The sequence below is a fragment of the Schistocerca cancellata genome, chromosome 11 (assembly GCF_023864275.1).
Source record: "Schistocerca cancellata isolate TAMUIC-IGC-003103 chromosome 11, iqSchCanc2.1, whole genome shotgun sequence".
NCBI lineage: Eukaryota > Metazoa > Arthropoda > Insecta > Orthoptera > Acrididae > Schistocerca > Schistocerca cancellata.
In genome coordinates this window covers 105,340,523-105,368,469 of record NC_064636.1, presented here as the reverse complement: position 1 = coordinate 105,368,469, position 27,947 = coordinate 105,340,523, and the positions used below count along the sequence as shown (strand labels likewise).

Below are 27,947 nucleotides of genomic sequence, written 5' to 3'. Positions count from 1 at the left end.
TGTCACGTTGAACAATTGTCGTCGTCGGTCCCGTTCTTGCAGGATCTTTTTCCGGCGGCAGCGATGTCGGAGATTCGATGTTTTACCGGGTTCCTGATATTCACAGCACACTCGTGAAATGGTCGTACGGGAGAATCCCCACTTCATCGCTACCTCGAAAATTCTGTGTCCCGTCGCTCGTGCGCCGACTGTAACGCCACGTTCAAACTCACTTAAATCTCGATAACCTGCCAGTGTAGCAGCAGTAACCGATATAACAAGTGCGCCACACACTTCTTGTCTTATATAGGCGTTGCCTACCGCAGCGCCGTATTCTGCCTGTTTAGATACCTCTGTACTTGAATACGCATGCCTACGCCGGTATCTTCAGTGGCGATTCTTTCATGTATGTTTCCCTTCGGAATGCGTACTGCAGATTTATTGTATCTCAGGAGCCCGTATACAGGGTGTTACAAAAAGGTACGGCCAAACTTTCGGGAAAAAATCCCACACACACAAATAAAGAAAAGATGTTATGTGGACATGTGTCCGGAAACGCTTAATTTCCACGTTAGAGCTCATTTTAGTTTCGTCAGTATGTACTGTACTTCTTCGATTCCCCGCCATGATTTCATACGCGATACTCTACCTGTGCTGCTAGAACGTGTGCCTATACAAGTACGACACAACATGTGGTTCGTGCACGATGGAGCTCCTGCACATTTCAGTCGAAGTGTTCGTACGCTTCTCAACAACAGATTCGGTGACCGACGGATTGGTAGAGGCGGACCAATTCCGTGGCCTCCACGCTCTCCTGACTTCAACCCTCCCGACTTTAATTTATGGGGGCATTTGAAAGCTCTCGTCTACGCAACCCCGGTACCAAATGTAGAGACTCTTCGTGCTCGTATTGTGGACGGCTGTGATACAATACGCCATTCTCCAGGGCTGCATCAGCGCATCAGGGATTCCGTGCGACGGACGGTGGATGCACGTATCCTCGCTAACGGAGGACATTTTGAACATTTCCTGTAACAAAGTGTTTGAAGTCACGCTGGTACAATCTGTTGCTGTGTGTTTCCATTCCACGATTAATGTAATTTGAAGAGAAGTAATAAAATGAGCTCTAACACGGAAAGTAAGCGTTTCCGGACACATGTCCACATAACATATTTTCTTTCTTTGTGTGTGAGGAATGTTTCCCGAAAGTTCGGCCGTACCTTTTTGTAACACCCTGTATATCCTTGAGTCTGCAACATTACATTCTCTTCGGACCATTCCACCGCCGGCCGATGTGGCCGAGCGGTTCAAGGCGCTTCAGTCCGAAACTGCGCTGCTGCTACGGTCGCAGGTTCGAATTCTGCCTCGGGCATGGGTGTGTGTGATGTCCTTAGGTTAGTTAGGTTGAAGTAGTTCTAAGTTCTAGGGGACTGACGATCTCAGATGTTAAGTCCGATAGTACTTAGAGCCATTTGAACCATTCCACCACTCACGCTACCGAATTCAACAACGCAAGCAGACACGAAAGCAGGCGAAATCTTCGATTATTCCTAGCGCCGAAACGGAGACGACATTATCCTAAAAGACCGTCAACCAGCGCGCCACGAGCGAACACCAGCGAATGGCAGCCGAACGCAGTTCTCTCCTACTCGCCTACCGGTTACGCCAGAGAGAGAGAGATTTGTCGATCATCGCTGTCCCTTCGCTTGTATTCGCTGCGGTGTGAACGGGGCTTAAGGGAGGATGTAACTGAAAATGGAGACTTTTATTTAAAAATGTCATTACAGCCATATTTATTAATGTACAAATCTAAAATTTTGCATGTCTAAAGAAAAATAGTGTTTTAACGGAAAAAATATAATGAAATATGCAGGGTTAATATTTTGACAGAAATTACAACTTTTAATTACTTTTATTGTCTGTTTTATAATAAGCCGTAACTAAAATTCTAATCATGCAATTAATCTGAATATTGTATTGTAGTGTCATGAGAAGGTTATAAGACCACTGAAGTATAGTTATTAATTTATAGTACAAATTGGATCATTGTTTCTAATTTTGCACATACAAAATTAACTTTTTTTTTACATACAGTCATCTAAAAATCAGATTCTAATTGAAGACTGTCGTATTTTTTACTTCCAGCGATACGGCAATACGTTGCGAATAGTTACCGAAAATTTCATAGCATTAGCGCATACACATTTTGAGAAAGGCTTCTAGTAGCGTAAAATATGTAAAACAGAGAAAATGAGGTTCAAACATTGTGTTCTCATACTTCTACATGTAATAAACATACGTCAATTATACTGATATTCTTCACCGTCCAGTGACAGGTAGGTGGTTCTTACCCCGACACCGATTGTTGCCAGACAGTAAATGACACGTGTACCAAGTTTTTGTTGAAATGGGTACAGTGACTCACGTCCAAATGGCTATGAGCACTATGGGACTTAACTTCTGAGGTCATCAGTCCCCTAGAACTTAGAACTACTTAAACCTAACTAACCTAAGGACATCACACACATCCATGCCCGAGGCAGGATTCGAACCTGCGACCGTAGCGCCTAGAACCGCTCGGCCACTCCGACCGACAGTAATAACCTAACCTAACCATATTCCTAACAAAGGAAAATAGTCTATTATGAACTCACTTTCCAACCGAATGCGTCCTCTGGTGATGCTTTACAAGGTGCATTCAAGTTCTAAGGCCTCCGATTTTTTTTCTCCGGACTGGAAAGAGATAGAAACATGCGCATTGTTTTAAAATGAGGCCGCGTTCATTGTCAATACGTCCCAGAGATGGCAGCACCGTACGGCAGATGGAATTTTACCGCCAGCGGCAAGAATAAGAACTGTTTTAAATACTTAAAATGGCGACGTTTTCCTTACTTGAACAGCGTGCAATCATTCGTTTTCTGATTTTGCGTTGTTTGAAACCAATTGAAATTCATCGATAGTTGAGGGAGACATGTGGTGATGGAGTTATGGATGTGTCGAAAGTGCGTTCGTGGGTGCGAAACAAACCGAAACAACCTCGGGCTCGCACAAGCCGGTCTGACGACACGATCGAGAAAGTGCAGAGAATTGTTTTGGGGGATCGCCGAATGACTATTGAACAGATCGCCTCCAGAGTTGGCATTTCTGTGGGTTCTGTGCACACAATCCTGCACGACGACCTGAAAATGCGAAAAGTGTCATCCAGGTGGGTGCCACGAATGCTGACGGACGACCACACGGCTGCCCGTGTGGCACGTTGCCGAGCAATGTTGACGCGCAACGACAGCACGAATGGGACTTTCTTTTCGTCGGTTGTGACAATGGATGAGACGTGGATGCCATTTTTCAATCCAGAAACAAAGCGCCAGTCAGCTCAATGGAAGCACACAGATTCACCGCCACCAAAATATTTCGGGCAACCGCCAGTGCTGAAAAAATGATGGTGTCCATGTTCTGGGACAGCGAGGGCGTTATCCTTTCCCGTTGCGTTCCAAAGGGCACTACGGTAACAGGTGCATCCTACGAAAATGTTTTGAAGAACAAATTCCTTCCTGCACTGCAACAAAAACGTCCGGGAAGGGTGCTGTTTCACCAAGACAACGCACCCGCACATCGAGCTAACGTTACGCAACAGTTTCTTCGTGATAACAACTTTGAAGTGATTCCTCATGCTTCCTACTCGCCTGAGCTGGCTCCTGGTGACTTTTGGCTTTTTCCAACAATGAAAGACACTCTCCGTGGCCGCACATTCACCAGCCGTGCTGCTATTGCCTCAGCGATTTTCCAGTGGTCAAAACAGACTCCTAAAGAAGCCTTCGCCGCTGCCATGGAATCGTAGCGTCAGCGTTGTGAAAAATGTGTACGTCTGCAGGGCGATTACATCGAGAAGTAACGCCAGTTTCATCGATTTCGGGTGAGTAGTTAATTAGAAAAAAAAAACGGAGGCCTTACAACTTGAATGCAGCTCGTAGTAACAGAATCACTACATTCAAAGCTAAAACCGGTAAATATATTTAAAATAACAAATTATAGGTGTACATAAGCCACAGATGACGGATCGAGAGGGCCCCACCGAAATCGAAAACCTCTCGGTACAATTGTCGTAAAATCGGTGGGACGACCGTTCGGTAACAGGTCTCAGAAACTTACTGACCAGGATATTTCGATAAAGAACCGAAAATGACGTCAGTACCGAGCCAAACCTACTGCACCGATCGGTATGAACGATACAGAATAGGGCCGCTGTTGTAGAGCCACGCAAAATAACAAGGGGCGCAAGCCCCCTCCACGAAAAACACGACCACACCATAACACCACCGCCTCCGAATTTTACTGTTGGCACTACACACGCTGGCATTCGCCATACCCTACCATGGGATCACCACATTGTTTACGGTCTTTACACCGAGCGAGGCGTCGTTTGGCATTTACCGCCGCGATGTGTGGGTTATGAGCAGCCGCTCGACCATGAAATCCAAGTTTTCTCACCTCCCGCCTGTCATAGTACTTGCAGCAGACCCTGATGCAGTTTGGAACTCCTGTGTGACGGTCTGGATAGATGTCTGCCTATTACACACTACGACCCTCTTCAACTGTCGGCGGTCTGTGAGGTCGGCCTGTACTCTTTTGCGCTGTACGTCTCCCTTCACGTTTCCATTTCACTATCACGTCAGAAACGGTGGTCCTAGGAATGTTTAGGAGTGTGGAAATCTCGCGTACAGAGGTATGCCACAAGTGACACCCAATCACCTGACCACGTTCAAAGTCCGTGAGTTCTGTGGAGTGCCCATTCTGCTCCCTCACGATGTCTAATGACTGCTGAGGTCGCTGATATGGAGTACTTGGCAGTAGATGGCAGGACACTGGACTTAATGTATCTTTTTCGGGGTGTCCGGATACTTTTGATGACACAGTGTAGGCTGAACACGAGTGGTGCAAGTACTGATCCTTGTGGCAGGCCTTTATCGAATTCTCTTGGTGACCTTACGTTGGCCCCCCATGATAATTTTCAATTGGCATCTCATTTTGCAAGCTGGCCGGGTTGGCCGAGCAGTTCTAGGCGGTACAGTCTGTAACCGCGCGACCGCTACGGTCCCAGGTTCGAATCCTGCCTCGGCATGAATGTATGTTAGGTTAGTTAGGTTTAAATAGTTCTAAGTTCTAGGGGACTGATGACCTCAGAAGTTAAGTCCCATAGTGGTCAGAGCCATTTGAACCATTTTGCTAGTGAATTAAGAGATTATGCTCATGTACTTCATCACAGAACAGGTGCTCGATCGTGCTGAAAGATGCAATTGCCGTCCTCGAATCGGTCTTCAACAATTGCAAGTTAGTGCTTAAAACATCAACGTAGCCCTGCGCTGTGATAGTGTCACGCAACAAGGGGTGCAAGCCCCCTCCATGAAAAACACGACCACACCGTATCACCGCCGCCTCCGAATTTTACTGCCGGCACTGCACACTCCGCCCGCAGTTCTGGTGCGCCGGCCCGTCCTTACCGGAGCGGCGGCTGGACAAACTCCAGAGGCTGCAGAATCGCGCAGTCAGGAGGGCACTGCGTTTACCTCTTGGATTCCCAATTGACGATTTGCACGCCGCTGCTGAAATCCCACTCGTGAGAGAGCGTTTTCAAGACCTGGCAAGGGCCTTCTATGAAGGTTCTCCCAGGTCGGGAAACGCCCTCATCCACTCCCTAGGTCGCTCTGACATGTCCTGCGATAAACACAATCGCCCCGTGACGATCTTTGACGACTAAGTCGAAGAGAAAATCCCAATATTCATTCGCAAATCCTGCTCCTTACCCACATTACTACAATTATCTCGCCAAACCTCAGGCAAGTACCAGACACACACAGAACAATCATCGCATTTCACAGACACCAAAAAGTACAGAAATAATCACACACACAAGTACACAGGGGAGTAAAAGCCGAAAGGCTACAAACTCCCCCTCACACTTCCCCAAAGAGGGGAAAGTAATAGATGGGAGCAGCAGGTCCCGGCGGCGGCAGGCAATCTAACTGCTGGCCGGGTCCGCCCGCTGGGGCAGGGGAACCCATCTGGGGCCGGAGCCGTGGCTGGAGTCTGGAGCCTCCAGGCTGGCGCGGCGGTCACTGGAGCGGCGCGTCCCCCGCGGCTGCGCACCGGGACCCCGGTAGCTGCCGCCTCCTCCGCCGCTGCGACTGGAACGCGCGCCCCTCACACATTACACTGTTGGTTGGTTGGTTGGTTTGGGGAAGGAGACCAGACAGCGAGGTCATCGGTCTCATCGGATTAGGGAAGGACGGGGAAGGAAGTCGGCCGTGCCGTTTGAAAGGAACCATCCCGGCATTTGCCTGGAGCGATTTAGTGAAATCACGGAAAACCTAAATCAGGATGGCCGGACGCGGGATTGAACCGTCGTCCTCCCGAATGCGAGTCCAGTGTCTTACGACTGCGCCACCTCGCTCGGTGACACATTTCACTGTCCATTATAATTATCCGGGCTGTTATGCCGTGGTCGGTTGATGAATTCTGTGGTGATTCCCAACGTTTCGTCTCCGACTGCGGGAGACATCTTCAAGGGGGGTCCGTAGCTCAATGGAAGGTCCAACACATACACTGGCTCGCTACTGACTGCCGCTAAATTCCGTGTCCGAGGCGTGACGTCACGTGTTTTGAAAACGTCACTGCAATTGGCCGCTGTCCGTCGCCGTCGATCGCCGTTGCCATCACCCAGTAGTGGACGGGTGGTACCCATCTTCTTCAACACCGGCATCCATATACCGTTTAATTTCACGCCCTCCTCCTTTCGGTTGAAATTATTTGGGTGTTTAGCGATTTCGATTGCCTCCCTGTAGAGCCTTTCGTAATATCCGTTCGTGGCCGCTAGTACTTGCGTCTCCTCGAAACGAATATTGTGGTTCCCTGGCTAGAAAGCATGCTGCGCAACAGCTGATCGTTCCGTTTCTCCTCCTCTGCAATTTCCCTTGTGCTCTTCCAAACGTTTAGAAACAGTTCTTTTAGTGGTACCCACATAAACATCACCACAGCTGCATGGGATCCTATACACTCCAGATTTTTCCAATGGTTTGCGAGCGTCTTTGGCAGCCTAAGGTATTCCTGTATCTTCCTGGTGGGCTTGTAAATTACGGTAATATTCCGCTTCGTCAAGATCCTCCCTATTCTTTCCGTTACATTTTTAACAAACGGCGGCCAATTGCACTGACGTTTTCAAAACACGTGACGTCACGGACACGGAATTTAGCGGCAGTCAGTAGCGAGCCAGTGGGTGTGTTGGACCTTCCATCGATCTACGGACCCCCTTGAAGACGTCTCCCGCAGTCGGAGACGAAACGTTGGGAATCACCACAGAATTCATCAACCGACCACGGCATAACAGCCCGGATAATTTTAATGGACATGATATTTCCGGCCGTGAAAGTCTACATTTTAGTAACATTTCACTGTCTCTGCAGCCGACTGCCCTTCGCGTGTCATTTGTGTACCTGCCCTGGCAACATCAGGGCTCTCACGAGGAGGCCACACGGAAATCTTTTACACTTAGCGGCCGCAGAAGCTGCTACACCTGCCTAATATCGTGTAGAGCCCCCGCGAGCACGCAGAAGAGCCGCTACACGACGTGGCAGGGACTAATGTCTGAAGCAGTGTCGGGCGAATTGACACCATGATTCCTGCACGGCTGTCCATAAATCCGTAACAATACCAGGGGGTGGAGATCTGCAGGTTGCAAGGCATCCCAGATGTGCTCAGTAATGTTCACGTCTGGGGTAATGGCGGCCGGCCAAAGTATCGAAACACAGAACAGTGTTCCCGCACACACTGTGTAGCAAATCTGGATGGGGTGTCGCATTGTCCTGCTGGAATTCCCTAAGTCCATCACAAAGCAAAGTAGACATGAATGGATCCAGGTGATCAGACAGGACGCTTGCCTACAATGTGCGATCAAAAGTATCCGGACACCTAGCTGAAAATAATTTAAAACTTCGAGCCGCTCTCCATCGGTAATGCTGGAATGCAATATGGTGTTGGTCCACTCGTAGCCTTGGTGACAGCTTCCAGTCTCGCAGCCTACGTCCAATCAGGTGCTGGAAGGTTTCTTGGGGAATGGTAGGGAGTGCTGCACGGAGGAGAGGTATCCACGTCAGTCGGTCAGCCCTGGCACGAAGTCGGTGTTCCAAAACACCCCAAAGGTGTTCTAAAGGATTCAGGTCAGGACTTTCTGCAGGCCAGTCCATTACAGGGATGTTATTGTCGTGTAACCTCTGCGCCACAGGCCGTGCATTATGGACAGGTGCTCGATCGTGTTGAAAGATGCAGTCGCCATCCCCGAATTGCTCTTCAACTGTGGGAAGCAAGAAAGTGCTTAAAACGTCAGTGTAGGCCTCTGCTGTGATAGTGCCACGCAAAACAACAAGGGGTGCAAGCCCCCTCCATGAAAAACACGACCACACCGTAACACCACCGCATCCGAATTTTACTGCTGGCACTACACACGCTGACAGATGACTTTCACCGGGCATTCGCCATACCCACACCCTGCCATCGGATCGTGTAGTGTAACGACGCAAGTTTTGTTTAAATGATTTTTATTTGACATATGACCATGTGCAGACTTCGTCACCCACGTCAGTTACAGCACACTTCAAAATTACTTAAACTCTTTTTAAATTTTGCTTCTGAATGGTTCTTGAACGAAACAAAACTGTAAATAAAACATTATCATTTGAGTCGTATGCGCAGAGTTACGTCACTCAGTCCAATTGGTTTGCGCAAACTTTTTTCAATTTAGATGTCGTTTGTTTCTTCTCAGAAATTATATTAATGCAAGTGATCTGATTTAATAAATATCAGAACCACACTGAATAAACTTTCAAGAATCACACTCGCGATGAACGTTGTCAAAAATTAATAATCTCGTCAAATAAATTACGTAACATAATTCTTCATAAATAAATTCTCGGAACACGTATTTAAACTTTAGTAGCATCCACTAGTTTATTATCTTCCTACATATAGACGTGAACCTGAGCCTTGACAAGACCGAACTGAACATTTACAACAAGATTAAACTTTCTATGACGTCATTGTTGTACAAACATTACAAATTCTTATTTTATTCCATTTTTTAGAAGCACGACGCAACAACTCGGTTTCAGGATCTTCTGTTGCTCTTTGGCTGTCGACCCGCGACGTATAGTGGCCAGCGATTTTCTCTCTGATCCCGGCAGCGAAGATGCTGTCTCCGTTCGTTGCGCCGCCCTCTCCGTACATGAAACATAAAAAATTAATACAAAACTTTAGACAATTCACAACCATTACAAATATTACAAAAAATACATAAACAAAAAACTAAACTAAACTTATATTCACCTGCAAACTGGGCTGACACTGGTGGATGGGTGACGCTTCAATTTCGCGTCCCACTACAATCGGTAGATTGTGTACCGTGATTCGTCACTCCACACAACGTTTTCCCACTGTTCAATCGTCCAATGTTTACGCTCCTTACGCCAAGCGAGGCGTCGTTTGGCATTTACCGGCGCGGTGTGTGGCTTATGAGCAGCCGCTAGACCGTGAGATCCAACTTTTCTCATCTCCGGCGTAACTGTGATAGTACCTGCAGTGCATTCTGATGCAGTTTAGAATTCCGCTGTGATGGTCTGGATAGATGTCTGCCTATTATACACTACGACCCTCTTCAACTGTCGACGGTCTCTGTCAGTCAACAGACGAGGTCTGCCTGTACGCTTTTGTGCTGTACGTGTCCCTTCACGTTTCCACTTCACTATCACACCGGAAACAGTGGGCCTAGGGATGTTTAGGAGTGTGGAAATCTCGCGTACATACGTATGACACAAGTGACACCCAATCACCTGATCACGTTCGAAGTCCTCCGCGGAGTGCCCCATTCTGCTCTCTCACGATGTCTGATGACTACTGAGGTCGCTGATATGGAATACCTGGCAGTAGGTGGCAGCACAATGCACCTAATATGAAAGAGGTACATTTCTGGGTGTGTTTGCATACTTTTGATCACACAGTATAGATACCTTAGGGGTTGCGAAGCAACTCAAATCGCTTGATATGGGCAAGTCTTCTGGTCCAGATTATATACCGATTAGGTTGCTTTCAGATTACGCTGATAAAATAGCTCCCTACTTAGCGATCATATACAACCGCTCGCTCAGCGATAGGTCTGTACCTGCAGATTGGAAAATTGCGCAGGTCGCACCAGTGTTTAAGAAGGGTAGTAGGAGTAATCCATCGAACTACAGACCTATATCATTGACGTCGGTTTGCAGTAGGGTTTTGGAGCATATACTGTATTCAAACATTATGAATCACCTCGAAGGGAACGATCTTTTGATGCGTAATCAGCACGGTTTCAGAAAACATCGTTCTTGTGCAACGCAGCTAGCTCTTTATTCGCACGAAGTAATGGCCGCTATCTACAGGGGATCTCAAGTTGATTCCGTATTTCTAGATTTCCGGAAAGCTTTTCACACCGTTCCTCACAAGCGATTTCTAATCAAGCTGCGGGCCTATGGGGTATCGTCTCAGTTGTGCGACTGGATTCGTGATTTCCTGTCAGGAAGGTCGCAGTTCGTAGTAATAGACGGCAAATCGTCCAGTAAAACTGAAGTGATATCAGGTGCTCCCCAGGGAAGCGTCCTGGGACCTCTGCTGTTGCTGATCTATATAAGTGACCTGGGTGACAATCTGAGCAGTTCTCTTGGGTTGTTCGCAGATGATGCTGTAATTTACCGTCTAGTAAGGTCATCCGAAGAACAGTATCAGTTGCAAAGCGATTAGAAAAGATTGCTGTATGGTGTGGCAGTTGACGCTAAATAACGAAAAGTGTGAGGTGATCCACATGATTTCCAAAAGAAATCCGTTGGAATTCGATTACTCGATAAATAGTACAATTCTCAAGGCTGTCAATTCAACTAAGTACCTGGGTGTAAAAATTACGAACAACTTCAGTTGGAAAGACCACATAGATAATATTGTGGGGAAGGCGAGCCAAAGGTTGCGTTTCATTGGCAGGGCACTTAGAAGATGCAACAAGTCCACTAAAGAGACAGGTTTCACTACACTCGTTCGTCCTCTGTTAGAATATTGCTGCGCGGTGTGGGATCCTTACCAGGTGGGACTGACGGAGGACATCGAAAGGGTGCAAAAAAGGGCAGCTCGTTTCGTATTATCACGTAATAGGGGAGAGGGTGTGGCAGATGTGATACGCGAGTTGGGATGGAAGTCATTACAGCAAAGACGTTTTTCGTCGCGGCGAGATCTATTTACGAAATTTCAGTCATCAACTTTCTCTTCCGAGTGCGAAAATATTTTGTTGAGCCTAACCTACATAGGTAGGAATGATCATCAAAATAAGAGAAATCAGAGCTCGAACAGAAAGGTTTAGGTGTTCGTTTTTCCCGCGCGCTGTTCGAGAGTGGTAGGGAGATAGTATGATTGTGGTTCGATGAACCCTCTGCCAAACACTTGAATGTGAATTGCAGAGCAGTCGTGTAGGTGTAGATGTAGATGTATAGTTCTACGGCATGTTCGCTAGGGAAGGAACCTGGTCGTTAGCGAATGCCCTTAGATGAGACGGTTTGAGGAACAGGTGTGCTGGACGCTGTAGCCCGTGCCCGCCAGACTGGGCCCCACCCCTCCACCCTGCGCTGCTGACTCGGTGGACGGGCCGCACGTGGCTGGCGCACGTGGCGCCGACACGTGACGCAGCCCCTGCCGACGGCGGTCGATACCTCCCTCTGTACCGACGGGACAGCCAGCACGCGGGCAGGCGTGTGGTACGTTGTTCGGCGGCCCCGGCTGTGCCACACACTACTGCCGGTTGCCATGTTCGGGAAGGTCACCCGCACGCTGTGTCCGAGCGGTTCTAGGCGCTTCAGTCCGGAACCCTGCGACCGCTACATCTACATCTACACTCTGCAAATCGCATTTAAGTATTGGTTAAAAACAGTGAAACGGTCCTGTAGCCACCTTTCATTAGTCCGGTAGCCCAATTTCACAAGTATTTCTCTTTCTTTTCCTTGTTCCTCTTTTCTCTTTACTCTCATAGTGGTGTGATTGAATGAATGTGGTTGTGTGTCACGTTGCTAGACGGTGGCGTAGTCTGCTGCAGAAAGTCTGCGATAGTCGTACAGATTCAGCAGCACTGGTACAGAATAGCCAACTCTCGTAGTGGTCAAGTAGGCAAAGAGGTTTGCACTACTTGTGAGAAATCCACCTGCGTTAGGTTGGTGGCGGAAATGGCATCTTTGCGTTTTCCGGTCCACGCGGAGCGTGTAGGAGGCTGGAGAGGAAAAAGGGGGCGGTCTGCCGCCGGTACGGGAAGCGTCCACAGCTGTGCTCCAGTCGAAGAAGGGTGAGTTAGACTGACCGCGTGGCGCGCTGTTACTTGGCGAGGGGAGAGCTGTTAGCTTTTGGACTCGCTTTTCAAATCTGGAAGATTGCGTTGCCTTGTCGCAGCAAGGAATGCTAAACTTTGGCAGATTTTTCTTTTAGCCAATTTCTGTAGCAGACTTGGATCCGCCGGAAGAGCGCCACACAAAGGTGTCGATAAGAAGTGAGCACTCGCTTCTGTATGAATGTCTGTTTGCCTTCAGCTGTGCCTGCATAAGCTTTCACCTTTCTAAATATTTATAGCTCTGCCTTCTCGTAAATTTTCCTTGCTTTATGTGTCTTTCGTCCGTGGGGAGCCAACCACGTGGTAGAACATTATAGTTATTGGGCTACCGGCATCACTAACTGTCCGATTGCATGTTTGTTTTAGATAATCTTAACATGATCGTGTGATCTGATATTGTTGGAATTTGGCACTATACCTAGAAATTGTGTCTCCACAAACCATGTGTTATCAGGAATCGTGTACATGCCTCACATCCTTATCTTAGGAATAAATGATTTTATCTACAATTTTCTCTTGTGTTCCGAGATTACGTTTTTGCACCTAAGCCACTCACCTCGTAGCTTTCCCGTTAGCACATCCAACGCGTTTGCTTATGCACAGGTCCAGTGATCAGTCTCCCCTTGTATTTCATAACAAATTCTTTAGGTTAAGTCTTATTTTCAGGTGTGTTGCGGGGAGCTGATCTTATGCAGTGTTCATGCATATTCTATTTTATTTTAAATGTTTGATTGTCGTGAACAGTGCACGGGCAATACTATTAATTACATCGTATCCGCTATGAGCGACCTCACAACGTATGCATTTTTGGGAGTTTTTGGTCTGTGATCAAATTAATTTATTTTCCGACTCCACCAAACCTTCGATTAGTTGTATGGTTAGAGTCGGTGGCGATCCTAATCTTCTCAAGTTAACTTCACAAGCAATAAGTATTTACAGTCCCAATAATAACGTAATAACCCGTAGTAACAGGTTAGTTACAACAGTCTTGGTTCCAATTTTAGTTTTTTTTTAAATTTTTCAACGACGCGTTTCGCCTCTTTTACGCATCTTCAGGTTATCTACATAGAAAACAGAGAACAAATACATCTATTTAAGAATCGCGATCGCGTTGTGCAGACTTGGATAACCTATACGCATGTATAAACAGATCACCTATTGAAAATATAAGCCGGCCGGAGTGGCCCAGCGGTTCTAGGCGCTACAGTCTGGAACCGCGAGACTGCTACGGTCGCAGGTTCGAATCCTGCCTCGGGCATGGATGTGTGTGATGTCCTTAGGTTATTTAGGTTTAAGTAGTTCTAAATTCTAGGGGACTGATAACCTCAGAAGTGAACTCCCATAGCGCTCAGAACCATTTTGAAAATGTAAACAGATCACCTACTGAAAGAGAAAATACCTTAATTTGCCTACACTGACTTAAGGATTCTTAAGAAATACCAAATTAAGGTATTTGCTCTTTCAGTCGGTGATCTGTTTATATTTTCTATAGGTGATCTCTTTATACATGCTTATAGCTTATCCAAGTCTGCACAACGCGAACGCGATTCTTAAACAGGTGTTTTCTATGTAGATAACCTGAAGATGCCTAAATGAGGCGAAACGCTTCGTTGAAAAATAAAAAAAATAAAATTGCAACCAACAATATTTTTAACCAATACTGTTAAGCACTGGTTTGCTGTTATGCCACATATGCGCTTGAAGAGTCACATTTCAGTGCCTGGCAGGGGGTTCATCGAACCACCTTCACAATTCTCTATTATTCCAGTCTCGTAATGCGCGCGGAAAGAACGAACACCTACATCTTTCCGTACGAGCTCTGATTTCCTTTCTTCTATCGTGGTGATCGTTCCATGTAGGTCGCTGTCAACAAATTATTTACGCATTCGGCTGAGCAGATGCAACGAACAGAAGCGAACAAAATGAAATAAAAAAAAATATGGTAACGTGTTTGCCTCCCATGCCGGGTTCGATTCCCGGCTGGGTTGGAGATTTTCTCCGTTCGTCGACTGGGTGTTGTGTTCTCCTAATCATCATTTCATCCTCATCACCGGCGCACAAGTCGCCCAATGTGGCGTCGACTAAAATAAGACTTGCATTTGGCGGCTGGTCTTCCCTAGATGGGGCCTCCCGGCCAACGATGCCGTACGCTCAATTCATTTCCGAACATTCTACATTAATACACAACAGTGCTATAAAATATTGTGTGTCCGAGAAAGCGGCCATATAGAGACTACTGCCGGGACACAGAGCGGATGACAGCCCGCATATAAACAAACGGCCTGAGAGGCAGTGAGTTCTTCGCTTCGCACCCAGCTATCACACGGTCCGCGTCAGTCAAATGGTTCAAATGGCTCTGAGCACTATGGGACTCAACTGCTGTGGTCATCAGTCCCCTAGAACTTAGAACTACTTAAACCTAACTAACCTAAGGACATCACACACATCCATGCCCGAGGCAGAATTCGAACCTGCGACCGTAGCGGTCGTGCGGTTCCAGACTGTAGCGCCTTTAACCGCTCGGCCACTCCGGCCGGTCCCGCGTCACTCAAACGCCGGCTAACGCCCTGCCACGGGTGACGTCACAGCCATTCTGCTACTAACCACATATTTTCCGTACCTATAGGAAGTGAGCTCGGGAGTACAGTACACCGCAGGTTCGAATCCTGCCTCGGGCATGGATGTGTGTTTGATGTCCTTAGCTTAGTTAGATTTAATTGGTTCTAACTTCTAGGGGACTGATGACCTCAGAAGTTGTCCCATAGTGCTCCGAGCCATTTTTTAAGTGTACACCAAGTCGTGTTTGATGTTTAATGTGTGTGAGATTCCGCAGAAATGGATTAGAAAACTGTTGTTGTTGTGGTCTTCAGTCCAGAGACTGGTTTGATGCAGCTCTCCATGCTACTCTATCCTGTGCAAGCTTCTTCATCTCCCAGTACCTACTGCAGCCTACATCCTTCTCAATCTGCTTAGTGTATTCATCTCTTGGTCTCCCTCTACGATTTTTACCCTCCACGCTCCCCTTCAATGCTAAATTTGTGATCTCTTGATGCCTCAGAATATGCCCTACCAACCGATCCCTTCTTCTAGTCAAGTTGTGCCACAAGCTCCTCTTCTCCCCAATTCTATTCAGTACCTCCTCATTAGTTATGTGATCTACCCATCTAATCTTCAGCATTCTTCTGTAGCACCACATTTTGAAAGCTTCTGTTCTCTTCTTGTCTAAACTATTTATCGTCTACGTTTCACTTCCATACATGGCTACACTCCATACAAATGCTTTCAGAAACGACTTCCTGCCACTTAAATCTGTACTCGATGTTAACAAATTTCTCTTCTTCAGAAACGCTTTCCTTGCCATTGCCAGTCTACATTTTATATCCTCTCTACTTCGACCATCATCAGTTATTTTGCTCCCCAAATAGCAAAACTCCTTTACTACTTTAAGCGTCTCATTACCTAATCTACTTCCCTCAGCATCACCCGATTTAATTCGACTACATTCCATTATCCTCGTTTTGCTTTTGTTGATGTTCATCTTATACCCTCCTTTCAAGACACTGTCCATTGCGTTCAACTGCTCTTCCAAGTCCTTTGCTGCATCAGATAGAATTACAATGTCATCGGCGAACCTCAAAGTTTTTATTTCTTCTCCATGGATTTTAATACCTACTCCGAATTTTTCTTTTGTTTCCTTTACTGCTTGCTCAATATACAGATTGAATAACATCGGGGAGAGGCTACAACCCTGTCTCACTCCCTTCCCAACCTCTGCTTCCCCTTCATGTCCCTCGACTCTTATAACTGCCATTTGGTTTGTGTACAAATTGTAAATAGCCTTTCGCTCCCTGTATTTTACCCCTGCCACCTTCAGAATCTGAAAGAGAGTATTCCAGTTAACATTGTCAAAAGCTTTCTCTAAGTCTACAAATGCTAGAAACGTAGGTTTGCCTTTCCTTAATCTAGCTTCCAAGGTAAGTCGTAGGGTCAGTATTGCCTCACGTGTTCCAATATTTCTACGGAATCCAAACTGATCTTCCCCGAGATCGGCTTCTACTAGTTTTTCCATTCGTCTGTAAAGAATTCGCGTTAGTATTTTGCAGCTGTGACTTATTAAACTGATAGTTCGGTAATTTTCACATCTGTCAACGCCTGCTTTCTTTGGGATTGTAATTATTATATTCTTCTTGAAGTCTGAGGGTATTTCGCCTGTTTCATACATCTTGCTCACCAGATGGTAGAGTTTTGTCAGGACTGGCTCTCCCAAGGCCGTCAGTAGTTCCAATGGAATGTTGTCTACTCCGGGGGCCTTGTTTCAACTCAGGTCTTTCAGTGCTCTGTCAAACTCTTCACGCAGTATCATATCTCCCATTGCGTCTTCATCTATATCCTCTTCCATTTCCATAATATTGTCCTCAAGTACATCGCCCTTGTATAAACCCTCTATATACTCCTTCCACCTTTCTGCCTTCCCTTCTTTGCTTAGAACTGGGTTTCCATCTGAGCTCTTGATATTCATACAAGTGGTTCTCTTTTCTCCAAAGGTCTCTTTAATTTTCCTGTAGGCAGTATCTATCTTACCCCTAGTGAGATAAGCCTCTACATCCTTACATTTGTCCTCTAGCCATCCCTGCTTAGCCATTTTGCACTTCCTGTAGAAAACTGTAGGTACAAATTATTCTAAATTTCGCTACTAACTTCACATAGAGATCGATAACCAACTAAAAATCGCTTGTTTATTATATATTCCAATAAAGTCAACGAAATGAAGCAGACTCTCACATATCGATAACACCAGACAGAAAGGCATAATACACACAAAAAAGAACGCACATGAAAATGGGAATCATTTCCCGAAATGCGTCGCCTGACAATAAATAAAGAAAATCGTGACTGATAGCAGAATATTTATTTATAAACAAACCTAAAGTTTTCAGGAGCTCGTAAAGACGGCCAGCAATATTTGCTATTTCTTATTATTAACCCGCCGCCCACAGTCTGTTAGAGTGTAAGGAACGTGTTTTGCATTAACTTTGCGTTTCCCTAAATCTTCGCCTAAAATCTTAAGCCTCACATCACGATTCGAGTCAGGTTCTTCTGATACCGCACGCACAGTTACGTGACGGCCTTCTTGCAGTAGCTGCCTCACACGCTCCACGTCTGAGTCGCTGTGTGCTGTAGACGGCGGACAAGCTCCGGGATCGTCTTGCACTCAATTTCTGCCTCCACGAGACATTTTACGTCACTCGAAAACGTGACTTTTCGAAAGCACATCGCATGTATGAACTTGCTTAGTCGTCGTGCACGTTTCACTGGAGGTTTTCCCGAGCTTGACGCAGACCTTAATGTTCACTCCTTGCTCACACTCAGCACCCACTGTGTCACCGTCTCTAATGCGCCAAGAACGCAAACAGTGTGGTGCAAAGCACAGTCATACGACGTAGTGAGCCTGTGCGGAAACATGGCCGAGGTGATTTCAAAAACGCACACATACCAGATAACATACACTCCTGGAAATTGAAATAAGAACACCGTGAATTCATTGTCCCAGGAAGGGGAAACTTTATTGACACATTCCTGGGGTCAGATACATCACATGATCACACTGACAGAACCACAGGCACATAGACACAGGCAACAGAGCATGCACAATGTCGGCACTAGTACAGTGTGTATCCACCTTTCGCAGCAATGCAGGCTGCTATTCTCCCATGGAGACGATCGTAGAGATGCTGGATGTAGTCCTGTGGAACGGCTTGCCATGCCATTTCCACCTGGCGCCTCAGTTGGACCAGCGTTCGTGCTGGACGTGCAGACCGCGTGAGACGACGCTTCATCCAGTCCCAAACATGCTCAATGGGGGACAGATCCGGAGATCTTGCTGGCCAGGGTAGTTGACTTACACCTTCTAGAGCACGTTGGGTGGCACGGGATACATGCGGACGTGCATTGTCCTGTTGGAACAGCAAGTTCCCTTACCGGTCTACGAATGTTAGAACGATGGGTTCGATGACGGTTTGGATGTACCGTGCACTATTCAGTGTCCCCTCGACGATCACCAGTGGTGTACGGCCAGTGTAGGAGATCGCTCCCCACACCATGATGCCGGGTGTTGGCCCTGTGTGCCTCGGTCGTATGCAGTCCTGATTGTGGCGCTCACCTGCACGGCGCCAAACACGCATACGACCATCATTGGCACCAAGGCAGAAGCGACTCTCATCGCTGAAGACGACACGTCTCCATTCGTCCCTCCATTCACGCCTGTCGCGACACCACTGGAGGCGGGCTGCACGATGTTGGGGCGTGAGCGGAAGACGGCCTAACGGTGTGCGGGACCGTAGCCCAGCTTCATGGAGACGGTTGCGAATGGTCCTCGCCGATACCCCAGGAGCAACAGTGTCCCTAATTTGCTGGGAAGTGGCGGTGCGGTCCCCTACGGCACTGCGTAGGATGCTACGGTCTTGGCGTGCATCCGTGCGTCGCTGCGGTCCGGTCCCAGGTCGACGGGCACGTGCACCTTCCGCCGACCACTGGCGACAACATCGATGTACTGTGGAGACCTCACGCCCCACGTGTTGAGCAATTCGGCGGTACGTCCACCCGTCCTCCCGCATGCCCACTATACGCCCTCGCTCAAAGTCCGTCAACTGCACATACGGTTCACGTCCACGCTGTCGCGGCATGCTACCAGTGTTAAAGACAGCGATGGAGCTCCGTATGCCACGGCAAACTGGCTGACACTGACGGCGGCGGTGCACAAATGCTGCGCAGCTAGCGCCATTCGACGGCCAACACCGCGGTTCCTGGTGTGTCCGCTGTGCCGTGCGTGTGGTCATTGCTTGTACAGCCCTCTCGCAGTGTCCGGAGCAAGTATGGTGGGTCTGACACACCGGTGTCAATGTGTTCTTTTTTCCATTTCCAGGAGTGTAAAAACAACAATTCTTCCCTTCGTAATACTGCAAGCAAAAAATAACCTGTCCTGTATCTTTTTTGGCAACGGGAGTAAATACACTGAAGCGCCAAACAAACTGGTATCGGCATGCGTATTCAAGTACACACATATGTAAACAGGCAGAATACACCGTTGCTGTCTGCAACGGCTATATAAGACAACAATTTGTCTGGCGCAATTGTTAGATCGGTTACTGCTGCTACAATGGCAGGTTATCAAGATATAAGCTTGAGCAGTCGTCGCACAAGCGATTGGACACAGCATCTACGAGATAGCGACAAAGTCGGGATTTTAAAGTACGATCGTTTCACGAGTGTACCGTGCATATCAGGAATCCAGTCAAATATCAAATCTCCGAAATCGCTGCAAGAACGGGACAAATTACGACTGAAGAGAATCGTTCAACGTGACAGAAGTGCAACCCTTTGGCAAATTGCTGCAGATTTCAATGCTGGACCATTACCAAGTGTCAGCGTGCGATCCATTCAGCGAAACATCATCAATACGGGCTTTCGGAGCCGAACGCCCACTCGTCTACCCTCGATTACTGCACGACACAAAGCTTTACGCCTCGCCTGGGCCCGTCAACACCGACGTTGGACTCTTGATGACTGGAAACACGTTGCCTGGTCGGACGAGTCTCGTTTCAAACTGTATCGAGCGGATGGACGTGTACGGGTATGGAGACGACCTCCTGAATCCATGGACTCTGCATATCAGCAGGGGACTGTTCAAGCTGGTGGAGGCTGTGTAATGGTGTGGCGCGTTTGCAGTTGCAGTGATATGGGACACCTGATATGTCTAGATATGTCTGCGACAGGTGACGCCTACGTAACCACCCTGTCTAACCATCTGCATCCACCGATGTCCATTGTGCATTCCGACGGCCTTGGACAATTCCAGGAGGACAATGCGACACCCCACACGTCCAGAATTGCTCCAGGAGCACTCTTCTGAGTTTAAACACTTCCGCTGGCTACCAAACTCCCCAGACATGGACATTATTGAGGATATCTGAAATGTCCTGCAACGTGCTGTTCAGAAGACATCTCCACCCCCTCGTACTCTTACGGATTTATGGACAGCCCTGCAGGATTCATGGTGTCAGTTCCCTCCAGCACTACTTCTGACATTAGTCGAGTCCGTGCCAGGTCGTGTTGTGGCACTACTGCGTGCTCGCGGGGTACTACATGATATTAGGCAGGCGTACCAGTTTCTTCGTCTCTTCAGTGTAGTTACCTTACCCAATTAGGTTGCGTAAGTAATAGCTAGGAAAACGGCTTCATATGTAGAAGGTTGTGGTTTCGGATCTCGTCAGGTGTAGTAACAATCTTTTATTTCTAAATCTTTACCGAAATGACTTTGATCATCATATTTGTTCAGTTAATTGATTTAAATGTAATTTTTAATTGCATTCCTCTGTCACATAATTTTAATCATAATATCAACTTCTGCAGTTGCTCTTATTTTTCTTCCTATCGTTCTTTCTCCACCTGAAGTCTAGATTTATGTGTTTTTAATTAATTTTATGTATTAATTTCGATTTAATTTCTTGTTCTATCGCCCTGCTTTTTCGTCCTTGTTATTGTGTTTATTATGTCTATTTCTCATTTTGCTTCAATTTCGTTTTACTCATAAACCCGTCTTTCATTTAAATATTCTAAAAAAAAAAAGTTCAGATGGCCCTGAGCACTATGGGCCTTAACTTCTGAGGTCATCAGTCCTCTAGAAGTTAGAATTACTTAAACCTACATAAAGACATCACACACACCCATGCCCGAGGCAGGATCCGAACCTGCGATCGTAGCGGTCGCGCGGTTCCAGACTGTAGTGCCTAGAACTGCTCGGCCACTCCGGCCGGCTTAAATTTTCATCTGTATTATTTTCTCCCTAGTGCAATAGGTACTTAGGTTACGTTTTAAATGTTTGTGTGACGATTGCCATGCAAAAAAATGCACATCTTGTAACGAAAAACAAATTTTCACACTATTGCGCAAATATAAATAAATTATTCGCCTTCTGTTTTTTAACTCATAGATCGTAATTTTCAAATACCTGATTTCAATAATAGTTAAATATAGTTATATTCATATTCACAGAAACTCCTGTCGCACAAAGAATGAATTCAAAAAAGAAATGAAACAAATGAAAAAGTTCGTGCTGTGATTAAAATTATGTGACAAAGCGATAGAAACAAAAACATACATTTAGACTAATTAACTGAATAAAAATTACGAGTGAAGTAATTTCGATAAACATTAAAAAATAAAAAAAAAAACATACCGCAGCTGTCGAGATACGAACCCTCATCGTGCTGTAGGTGAAGCTCTTATCCTATGCATCATACCACGCAACAAAATGGTTCAAACGGCTCTGAGCACTATGGGACTTAACATCTGAGGTCGTTAGTCCCCTAGAACTTAGAACTACTTAAACCTAACTAAGGACATCACAGACATCCATGCCCGAGGCAGGATTCGAACCTGCGACCGTAGCAGCAGCGCTGTTCTGGACTGAAGCGCCTGGAACCGCTCGGCCACAGCGGCCGGCCATACCACGCAACTACTAGGCTATAGAACGCACCTTTTTTTTGCCGCTACTGAGAATGACAGAAAATTCCGAATTTACGTTTTTTTTTCAATTACTCGCAAACATGGGCCCACCTGAGTGAATGTGTGCAGTATATGATAGTGGGATCATAATGCACGTCACACCGTATACATAGTTTGAAAAAGTCGACCCCGCCGCTAGGGACCTCCCCCTGTTAGATCGTACGAAAGTCCCACGACGCCGTCAGAAGCTCTCTCCGCCTCTCACTTGCACCGGGCCCGCTGCGCTGGCATCCCTACCCAGTCCCACTCTCTGTCTCTCTGTCTCTCTGTCTCTCTCTCTCTCTCTCTCTCTGTGTGTGTGTACCGCCTAACAGGTGCCGCTCTCCTTGCTGTGGAGTTCGTTGCCCGCAAGGATCGGCGCTGCCTCACGGCGGCAAAGCGGGCGCAAGCCTTCAGCACGGCGAGACACGGGAACTGGGCCACTGGTCCCAGTTCGAACCCCGCGTCGGCAGCCGCTCGTGGTTTACTTTGCCGTGTGCTGCCTGTGGCACCAAACGGGATCCCGACTCTCTCGTAGCATACGGCAGGTATTGGATCTGCTCAGAAATGTCCGTCCAGGTGGCCATAAAAAATGGTTCACATGGCTCTGAGCACTATGGGACTTAACTTCCGGGGTCGTCAGTCCCCTAGAACTATTTAAACCTAACTAACCTAAGGACATCACACACATCCATGCCCGAAGCAGGATTCGAATCTGCGACCGTAGCGGTCCCGCGGTTCTGAACCGAAGCGCCTAGAACCGCTCGGCCACCCCGGCCGGCAGTGGCCAGAAACGCAGCTCTGAATTTCGCAGTTATTCAAACGATTTTGTACTGCTTAAAAGTAAACTAAACTGGGAAGCCAAAGATAATGGTACACCTACCTAATATCGTGTAGGGCCCGCGCGAGCACGCAGAAGTCCCTCAACACGGTGTGGCATGGACTCGACTAATGTCTGAAATAGTGCTGGAGGGGAGTGAGACCATGAATCCTGCAGGGCTGTCCGTGAATCCGTAAGAGTACGAGGGGGTGGAGATGTCTTCTGAACAGCACATTGCATTGCTCAATATGTTCATCTGTGGGGAGTTTGCTGGCCATCGGGATTGTTTAAGGTCGGGGCAATTTTTGGCGTGTGAGGTGTCGCATTGTCCTGCTGGAATTTCGCAAGTCGAAATGCACAATCGTCACGAATGGACGCAGGTAATCGGAGAGGATGCTTACGTATGTGTCACGTGTGAGAATCGTATCTAGACGTACCAGAGGTTCCACGTCACTCCAACTGCACGCGCCTCACAATATTAGAGACCGTTACCAGCTTGAGCAGTCGGCTATAGGGATGCAGGGTCCATGGATTCATGAGATTGACTCCATACCCGTACACGTGCATCCACTCGATACAATTTGAAACAAGACGAGTCTGACGAGGCAACATGTTAAAATGTCCATTATAATTATCCGGGCTGTTATGCCGTGGTCGGTTGATGAATTCTGTGTCAATTCCCAACGTTTCGTCCCAGTCTGCGGAGGACATCTGACAGTCGGTAGCGAGGCAGTGGGTGTGTTGGACCTTCTCTCGAGCTACAGAACCCCTTGAAGATGTCCTCCGCAGACGGGGACGAAACGTTAGGAATTGACACAGAATTCATCAACCCACCACGGCATGACAGCCCGGATAATTAGAATGGACATGACATTTCGGGCCGTGAAAGTGTACATTTTAGTAATGTGTTAAAAGTTATTAAAAGTACAATGTCGGTGTTGACGGGCCCAGGCGAGGCATAAAGCTTTGTGTCGTGCAGTCATCAAGGGCGCACGAGTGGGCCGTCCGTTCCGAAAGCCCATATCGATGATGTTTCGTTGAATGGTTCGCACGTTGACACCTGTTGATGTCGCAGCATTGAAATCTGCAGCGATTTTCGGATGTTTTTCCGGCCGCAGCGATGCCGGACATTTGATGTTTTGCCGGATTCCCGATACTAACGGCGCACTCGTCAAATGGTCGTAAGGAAAAATCGACACTTGATCGCTTGGAGATGCAGTGCCATCCGTATTCAACTAATATGTAAACAGGTACAATACGGCGCTGCGGTCGGCAACGCCCTTGTAAGACGACAAGTGGCTGGCGCAGCTGTTAGATCGCTTACTGGTGCTACAATGGCACGTTATCAAGATGTACGTGAGTTTGGACGTGGCGTTATAGTCGGCGCACGAGGGCGAACACTAACCACTTTTTTAAAAAAGAAATCCCATATTGTGAAAGGTGGCTACACTGAGCCACAGCGCCAGAGATCGCGCCAGAGAGTATTGTTCCGCCGCCTCCACTGGCAGTGATTCTTGTGAAGTCGTGGTAGGCGGTTCTTGTTCAGATGTAGTGGAGAGTTGTTGAGATGTGGTAGTAGTGAGTGTTTGTTCCATGTTTTATGCAGTTATTTGATGGGAGAGATAGCAGATGTTATTCCAATGGAGAGATTGTAATGATCATAGTGCATTTCGTCAATATATATGAAGGTAACAAAACACTATTTTCTTTTTATTATTTCTGTGTCTCAAATAATGCATCATTACAGGTTCAGTCAACAAAGCATCTGGCTTGTGTTCTTGTATTAGAGTGTAATTCTGGTTTTCTTGCGTAATTATAGTATTTCTAATTTTCTTTTATCACGTCAGTATAAATGGTATTTAAAAATTCTTGTCTTGTTGAAGAAGAACCGTGCCAGATGTACGTTGAGTCACACTCCCACACACAGAACAATTACACTTGTGCTTTGGTTTCGTAGGTTTTATAGTTGCTGGGGACTTAATTAATTAATTGTGTTAACAGAAAATTTTCATTTCATTCTTTGTTGTTGTTCTAAGCAGTCAGATTGCGTACTAAAACTAGTCAGGGCCATCCGTTTACGAGACTGCGTAATCGGACATACAGCGACAGAAAATTAAAAAGTATTTGCATTGCATTCATATTTTATTTAATTAAGCCCCCATGCAATTGTTCGTTGTTGTTCGTTGCATTTGTTCAGGGCGGACGCCCCATGACACCCGTTAAACTTCGTCTTTGCTCTATTCAGTCTTTTTTTTTTTTTTGTTACATGGGGAAGCGAACGCTCTGACCGAACACAAAAAAATGGTTCAAATGGCTCTGAGCACTATGGGACTTAACATCTGTGGTCATCAGTCCCCTAGAACTTAGAACTACTTAAACCTAACTAACCTAAGGACAGCAAACAACACCCAGCCATCACGAGGCAGAGAAATTCCCTGACCCCGCCGGGAATCGAACCCGGGAACCCGGGCGTGGGAAGCGAGAACGCTACCGCACGACCACGAGATGCGGGCTGACCGAACACGCTGAGCTACCTTGCCGGCGAGCACTTGATCGCAACGACTGCTTACGATCAGCACGTTCTCACAGACACATAAACCACAGAACAGACGCGTAAAACTTCTCTTCCCAATTTCTCGAAATTGGGAATAGTGCGCCTAACTAGTTGCAAATCGTGTTGTTTTAATGGCCTACTAGAAGTGTACAAAGTTTGAAGTAAATCCGTCATCCCAACGCCGTCGCCTCCCTTTGCTAGTGCAAGGGGCCAGAGTTCATAGAAACTGGTTAAGGCCAGTACTACACTATCAAAGTTCCTTCACGAAGAATTGATCTCATTTGTTGGTTAGTATCTCGGACGTGGCCCAACATTGACGTCATCAAATATTTCGTGACAGTTACTTTAGCGCAACTAACGGCCTCGCTGCAGTGGTAACACCGGTTCTCGTCAGATCACCGAAGTTAAGCGCTGTCGGGCTGGGCTAGCACTTGGATGGGTGACCGTCCGGTCTACTGAGCGGTTTTGGCAAGCGGGGTGCACTCAGCCCTTGTGAGGCAAACTGAGGAGCTACTTGACTGAGAAGTAGCGGCTCCGGTCTCTGGAACTGACATACGGCCGGGAGAGCGGTGTGCTGACCACATGCCCCTCGATATCCGCATCCGGTGTTTGCCATGCAGCCAAGGGTGCCCACATTGAACATGTACAACATTTATCACATTTCTAATTATTAAATAATTATTAAAAACTAATTAATTACAAGTCCGCCCTCGTGGTCCCGCGGTAGCGTTCTCGCTGCCCGAGCACGGGGTCCCGGGTTCGATTCCCGGCGGGGTTAGGGATTTTTCCTGCCTCGAGATGACTGGGTGTTGTTGTGTCGTCTTCATCATCATCATTCATCCCCATTACGGTCGGAGGAAGGCAACGGCAAACCACCTCCATTAGGACCTTGCCTAGTCAGGCGGTGCGGGTATCCCGCATCGTTCTCCTACGCTCTGTAAAGAAGCATCGGACTTCATTTCCATTTCCAATTAATTACAAATTATTAAATTAATATCAAACAATATGAAAAAACTTTGAAAGTTCCTCTTTTCATTAACATAAAGCTCGTTCATTTTGGATTTGTACTTCAATAAATACGAAGTTTTGAAAACGGGTACCTCGCTCAGAATAACTCTGTATATTTGGCAGACCAACTCTGTCAGACTTCTCCCCAGCTGCGATGGACAGGCACTGTCGGCGACGTCTGCAACTGTTATATACGAGGGCTATCCACAAAGTACATTACGTTTTGGAATTAAAAATAAATAAAGTATTGGAATTTTTTTTAATTATATACAGATGAAAGCCACACTTAAATACTACTTTTCTACATAGTTGCCATTTAAATTAAGGCACTTATCGTAGCGATGGACGAGCTCGGAAATTCCTTCGTCGTAAAATTCGGCCGCCTGCGCCTTCAACCACATAATGACTGTTTTTTGGGACAGAAAAGGTGTGATTTTTTGTGGATTTCCTGGAAAGAGGCACTACAATACACATTCAAAGGTATTGCCAAACTCTGCACAACCTCAGAAGAGCAATACAAAACAAGGGCAGGGGAAAATTGGGCTCAAAGATCTTGCCGATTCACGACAACGCCCGGGCCCACACGGCAAATGCCACTCGTGAAGTTCTCGAATCTTTTAAGTGGGAGTTGTTTCCTCATCCACCGTACATTCCCGACCTGGCACCGAGCGACTTCCACTTATTCCCAGCAATGAAGAAGTGGTCGGCTATGCAGCGTTTTGATGACGACGCACAGCTTCAAAAAGAGGTAACCATGTGGTTGAAGGCGCAGGCGGCCGAATTTTACCACGAAGAAATTTCCGAGCTCGTCCATCGCTACGATGAGTGCCTTAATTTAAATGGCAACTATGTAGAAAAGTAGTATTTAAGTGTGGCTTTCATCTGTATATAATAAAAAAAAATTCCAATACTTTATTTATTTTTAATTCCAAAACGCAATGTACTTTGTGGATACACCTCGTATTTATCATGAGTTCGCACGGTTATGTTGTCAGCCCGCTTAGCTGGGTGGTAACGTGCTCGCCTCCCATGCACTGGACCCGGGTTCGATTTCCCGACCGGATCGGAGACTTTCTCCACTCGTGGACTGCGTAATGAGTTGTCATCATCTTTAACATCGGCCTCAAATCGCCCAATGTTGCGCCGAATGAAATAAGACTTGCACTTGGCGGCCATACCCGAATGGGACATCCAGCCCGACAATGGCATACGAACGTTTCGTTTTTACCGTCGCAGTAACCACACTTATGTCTCGTTAAGCTCTCGACACAGTTCCTGCTGCGTCACTAGGGAAAGAAACCTTGAAGTTATTGTGCGAGTTATTCTTTTTTCTTTCTTTTTGCAGAATCCTGTCAGCAGCGCGGGGCAGCCGAGGCGGAGGTGGCGCCGCGCCGCCATCATGCGGCGCCGCTGCGAACAACACCGTCGCTTACAGGTAGCGCTCTCTTCCACTTACTACGGCACACGATGGGTTGTAGCCGGAACGATACGGAATTTCCCCGTTTTGTTCCGGGTACGGTGCAAACATTTAACCGCATGACAAATGCACCGATTCTGAACATGAGGCATAGCAGTGTGCGATTTGTTCTTTTACCAGTGGGGGGGGGGGG

The 27,947-nt window shown here is 47.0% G+C and overlaps 1 long non-coding RNA gene across 1 annotated transcript in view; it reads left to right on the top strand.

Moving 5' to 3' along the window:
- LOC126108779 (uncharacterized) overlaps positions 1–27,772 on the top strand; it is a 124,571-nt gene extending 96,799 nt beyond the window's left edge. The window contains exon 3 of the long non-coding RNA XR_007523630.1: positions 27,683–27,772. This is a non-coding gene — a long non-coding RNA (uncharacterized LOC126108779). The remainder of the gene's footprint in view (positions 1–27,682) is intronic.
- The last annotated feature ends 175 nt before the right edge of the window (positions 27,773–27,947 follow it).